This window comes from Chanodichthys erythropterus, chromosome 5, assembly GCF_024489055.1.
Source record: "Chanodichthys erythropterus isolate Z2021 chromosome 5, ASM2448905v1, whole genome shotgun sequence".
Lineage (NCBI taxonomy): Eukaryota > Metazoa > Chordata > Actinopteri > Cypriniformes > Xenocyprididae > Chanodichthys > Chanodichthys erythropterus.
Window position 1 is genome coordinate 29,936,364 of NC_090225.1, and position 6,497 is coordinate 29,942,860.

A 6,497-nucleotide genomic window follows, 5' to 3' on the forward strand; every position below is an offset into this window, starting at 1 on the left:
GTTTTTTCTTGAAGCTGTTATACCTACTTTATTTTAACACTATTTACTGTTCAGTTTCTTCCGTAAATGATAAACTAGTAAGCCACTCAAGGCTATCCGTTACAGAGATTTCTTTATAATGGTCAGGGTGTGTTTTGGGCACATTGTGAAGCAGAATGGCTAATTGTGGTTAAATCACTGTTAGACAAAGTTTTGAGTGGTTTATAGCTTTTATAAAATGACAGCAACTGCAATACAAGAAGACAGAGATTCAATCATTCTAATTGGAATAATCAGTTCTTCTACCCAGTGATGGATGGATAAAATCTGTTTTGAGCAGCTATGCAAAAAAAAAGTTCCTGACTTGCTGGCTTCTTTTGCAATTTCCAACAGCTGAAGTGAAACTAGGTTGATATAACGATTGCCTTAAGGAAGAACTAATCACTGGATTTGGTAAAGTTGGCCAAGTTAGTGTGGCATCATTGGCAGTAGGCTTTGTTTGAGGCTCGCAGTGGACCAGAAAAGCCATCCCACCCCCCCCAGCATTACAGCTGGGTTAGCAAATGACAACGAGGCCCATAATGACTCAACACATGAATCAAGGCCAATGATTTATTTGAAACGATCCATGTTCAAAAGAAAATACATTGCTACAAATGGTGATTCATTATGTGAATACAGGCTGGCCTAATTATGTCACCAATGTCCCAGAAAGCATTAACAGCTGTTTCTCAATTACAGTGAAGATGTTCTCACCACATCCGATGGTTTATAACTTATGTTGATTACACAAGTCCTGAGGGATGAACTGATAGGATCCACAATGATTGCCATGAGCATCCCGGCAGAGTGGCTGGCAGCTTGAATAGGATCATTCAAAAGGGTCAAATCTTTAAAGACTGTCAACTGATACATCCATCACAAGTGGACCAAGGGAGAAAAAAATAAATACTTGACAGAATGTGCTCCACAAGCCAAAGCAGATGGAAATGCATAGCAGAACAAAAAGTGGTGTGGATTTTGTGGACGACTTTGACAAAAGGCAGACGGTATTTTAGAAATGACACAGTTTGAGAAAATGTCTAAGGAAATTAAAGGCACAATATGTAAGATTTTTATATTGAAATATCAAAAAACCACTTGCACAGTGTTATATATTTCATTCAGCTGTGTACTTACATTATCCTAAATGTTTCCAATAATTTGTAAATTAAGAGAAATTCAACAAAATAAAATGAGGATCAATATCAGCGAGGCGTTTCAGAGATGGCCAGTGCTTTGCGACAACTTTGACTTGGAGCTCGACGCCGCTCTGGCACGTTATTAGACAAGGTGTTAGCTATAAGACTAATCAATGTTATATAGCTCAACATGATGAAATGTTAGAATATGATCAGTATGTTATTCTAATGTTGATCTAGCTTACTGCTAGTCTCATACAGACAAACTAACACATAGAATAACATTATAACTTTCAACACACTCAAATGCAGTTTAGTATGATAGTGTAATGTGAGACCAAGTGAAACAGTGCAGCATTACCTCACAATTTTAATTGTCAAATAAACTGACCTGTATTAGTAGTATTTCAGATTTGCAAGTAATTCGGTAGAATGAAATGTCCTCTTTCCTTCATATCCCCTGGGACTCGCGTGTGGCACTGATCTCTGTCTCTCATTAGCAATCGTGCCCTGCTTTATACCACAGTCATGTTAAAAACATGCATTCACTCATCCATAAACATTATTTCCCCATAAACATTATTAGATCCATCGGAATGACGACAAGTTCCATGAGTCCACGCTCATTTTCCGCGTCATCAATCTACGCCTTTGTTATTGTTTTGAAGAGTTTAGCTACCCCTATCAGTGAAAAAAATCATACTCTGCCTTTTAAGGATTAGTTTACTTTCAAATAAAATTTTTCTGATAATTTACTCACCCCCATGTCATCCAAGATGTTCATGTCTTTCTTTCATCAGTCAAAAAGAAATTAAGGTTTTTGCTGAAAACATTCCAGGATTTTTCTCCATATAGTGGAATTCAATATAGCCCAAAAGGTTGAAGGTCAAAATTACAGTTTCAGTGCAGCTTCAAAGAGCTTTAAAGGGTACCAGACGAGGAATAAGAGTCTCATCTACAGAAACCATCGCTCATTTTAAAAACAAAAACAAAAAAATGTAAATGTATATGATTTATATAAACAAATGATCTCCATCCAAGTGCTTCTGCCAAAACCGCATTTTCGTATTCTCCAAAAAGCTTACAATGTCCCACGCCTTCCCTATTCTACTTATGGAAAAAAATTTAACTGCCGCCGCATTCGTTCCATAAGTAGAATAGGGAAGGCGCAGGACATACGGCGTACGCTTTTTGAAGAATACAAAAGTGTGGTTTTGGCAGAATCACTTGGAAGGCGATAATTTTTTTTTTAATATATTAAGCAAATACATTTACATTTTTTTTTTTTTTTTGAAAATGACCAATCGTTTCTTCACTAGATAAGACTCTTATTACTCATCTGGTATCGTTTAAAGCTCTTTGAAGCTGCACTGAAACTGTAATATTGACCTTCAACTGTCTGGACGCAAGTGAAGTCCACTATATGGAGAAAAATCCTGGAATGTTTTCATCAAAAACCTTCATTTCTTTTCGACTGAAGAAAGAAAGACATGAACATCTTGGATGACATGAGGGTGAGTAAATTATCAGGAAAATTGTATATAAAAGTGAACTAATCCTTTAAGTTGGACAGTTTCATTATAGTAAAGAAGGCAGAGCTCAGGTGGATGAACCACAATTATGAATACATAAAAAAAAAAAAAAAAAAAAATCTGAGATTTTACATCATCCCAAGGAGCCGTTTTTCTTTCAAAAGGTGTATCAAAAAGAGCCCAATGGAACAGTTTAGCCATTTTACTTTTAAGACACAAGCTTAAAGTTCAGAAGCTGCATCCTTCAAAGATCGAATGTATCACAGCGGCACGACAAAGGCTGTCCCAATTCAAAGGCTCCTTCCTTTCTTATGCTGTGAAGGATAGAACAAGTGGATCCATCTCAGCCTAGTCTATCCCAAGATTCATTGCATGCTAGTGACGATTAGATTCTTTTCTTCTTCTTCCTTTTTTTTTTTTTTTTTTTGATGCTGGATTACACTTTTAAATGTAAGTATTGGATTTCAATTTTCTCAAATATAATGATACAAATGTTTTGTTTGTATAAAAACATACAAACATTCAAATGGTGACATAGTTTACACTCTTTATTATGACCTAGATGTATTTAGATGTATTTGTTTTCAGACAGTTGAATATAACTAAAAAAAAAAAAAAAGTACAAATGTTACTGCCGCTTGTCAATGCCAGCTGTCACAGTTGCTAGGCAACAAGAAATATCCTTCCTATCTAGACTGTCCCAATTAACAGCGCCAGTTCCGTCCTTCGCAGATGCCTTTGAAGTCTGCATCCTTTGAAGAATTGAGACACAGCTATAGTGCTTGATAGTGTGGTGACACTTGAGTATAAGGAAAACATATTCACTATTAACTACCACTTTTCCCTCAATAAACTCCTAAATTACTGATTATTAATACTTAGTAAGGTAGTTGTTAAGTTTAGGTATTGGGTAGGATTAAGGGATGTAGAATATGGTCATGCAGAATAAGGCATTAATATCTGCTTCATAAGTACTAATAAATAGTCAATATTCTAGTAATATGCATGCTTATAAGCAACTAGTTAAAAGTGACAATTGAACCCTAAAAATAAAGTGTTACGGATAGTGTTAGTATACACTAGGTAAACTACACAATATGGACACTCCTGTAATTCCTGTTGAATCAACTTACAGTAACTCAAAAATTGTATACACTTATGGGTACAACAGCTTGATACTGGGGCAGGACCCTTAAAGGGACATCTTTGTACCATATTTAAACATAAAAGGTTCATAGTTGGTTTACATAATACTAGTCTAATGTCCTAATATATACACCTTTATGAGTAGATAAACTACAACGTTGTCCTTTTAAGGGTTCTGCCCCAGTGACAAGCTGTTGTAAAGGTACAGATGTTGCACATTTTTCTAGGAGTGTAAGGTGATAGGGCTTACAGTAGACAATGTTTAAATTGACACAAATAAAATTGTGAGACCATTTTCTGGTGTCAAAGCCAAATGAAAGGAAAATCTGGGATATCTAGTGGCTCTTTTACTATATGTGTGCTGGCATGGTTTGGGTTACTGCAAAGTTGTTCTGTGTGATTATCTTTATCCTATAATGAAATATTCATATAGGACACACTGGCTCACTGAATGGTTTGATGACTACGAAAATGATGTGAATTATAAGCTTTGGCCTTCATCAGTGCTGGGCAACTCTGGCCCCCGAGATCCAGTGTCCTGCGGAGTTCACCTCCAACCCTAAACAAACTAATCTACAGCTTTCTAGAGATCCTGAAGATCTTCATTAACTTGTTCAGATGTGTTTGAGTCTGGGGTGAGTTATACAACGACACAACTCGCTGCTTCCATAGTACAATGCATCGTTGAAGAAATCAACTAGCTAGTCACGACCGTTTCCCAAAACCGCATTGTTGCAAACCTGTCATTCACCACATTGGTTAATGGTTATGCAGGTGGTGGAGTGATAATATCTTTCAATGTATCCATTTGAGATCGAATTAATGCTAGTTTTTTTTGCTAAAAATTACGGACATGGTATCTGAGGACTACTTCTCATTTTTCTGTTATTTTGCACGTTTTTACATACTAGACCATGTACGCACATGTGCACTCTTAAACTAACATGACATTCGTATATATATATATATATATATATATATATATATATATGTATATATGGAATGAAAGAGACGTTTTCGCGAGACACAAAATTACATACCGATGCATACGTCTCACTGCAGAAATGAACACTAGAGGCCGTAAAATGTCAATAAGTGCTTTTGCTCGTTTTCACACACGGTTTCGATGATGGCCGGGGTCAGATTATGGATGAATAAAGACTCATTTTGACATTTCCTCGCGCAATATTATGTTACGACTTCAAACCGCTTTTTATCAGAGTGCCCAATTTGTAAACGAACATACTTTGGACTTTGCGTCGCTTGACCGGCTCTGTACATTTTTGCTTTTTTGGGCCATAACTAGCTTGCTTGGTAGCTCAGCCAATACGGAGTTGGACTTACGACAGAGGAGTCCCCCTGGGGACGAATCCCATGAAAGGCGAATGATGGACGGTAAAAAGAGAGCTCAGAGATAAGAGAGGTCTAGACGAGCTGAAAAGACGGTATAAGATCTACTTATGCGGTAAACGCTTCTTATCTCACGTTTGCTTTTTGTTAACGCTATCGGGTAGACATTATTTTAAAAACGCAACGGAGCGCAAAATGTCAAATCAAGAACCGCAGCGATTTGTCCGTATTCACCCTGTTATCTGCTCCGGCGAAAAAAATAAAAAAAAAAGATTTTAGCGCCACTCATTTCGCATTGAAACTGCAGCGAGATGTACGCATCGGTACGTATTTCGCTACTCGTGAAAACGTGCCCACGGGTACGTTTTCGTCATGAGACCAGGTTGATATGTCAGCTTGCTTATTTTGCTCAAGATAAGGATTCATCATGTCCACGGCATGCTAACAATAAACTATGCTTCTAACCACAATTTGAGAGCTGTAGTTTTTTAACCACACAACTTTGCGATACTGTTTGTTTATTGGAACTATGGTTTCGGGAAACACAGACTCATAGAACTATGCTGATAATGACGGAGCTTGCAACCATAGTAAGCTAACGATGTTTTCAGGAAACGCACACCTGTATAGATGTCATTTTTAAGATTTGATTTAAAAATAGGTCAAAAAAGCAAAACAACACTGCAAGTAATTGTAAGGGGTTTAAGAAATATATATATATATATATATATATATATATATATATATATATATATATATATATATATATATATATAGTAAGTGTCCTGGAATTAAAATGCATTGAAGTAAAGGCACCTGTCCCAATCTCTTAAATACAGTAAATGTTAGTGTTTTCTGTTGCTGTTCTGATTGAATAGCTCTTATATATCTTATATTCCCACTCAGGCCTGGTTAATGGTTTAGGAGAGTAGGTCAGTTTGTGGCCAGAATGTTTGCAGAGCTCTGCTAGTGCCTATCTGCGACATACTACATCTGTCTCCTAGTGCACTATCTAGACAGTGATCCACTGTCTGCTGAAGACTTAACAGATATAGTTTGACTTTTCTTATTTTTTGGTGTGTATCTGAAAGTTCAGCTAGAAAATTGGGAACATTTATTCAGTTAAAATTAGTGCTGAAATGCTATTTTTTATAATGATTTTATTGGTCAGCGCAAATTGTAAGAAAATAAATATAATCTACATGTTATGAATACAATCTGTGTAAAAACCTAGTTGTCATTTTTGGGGCAGCAGCCATAGAATTATGTAGAAAATTGCGTGAAGTCTCTATGATGCAGTTGCACACAC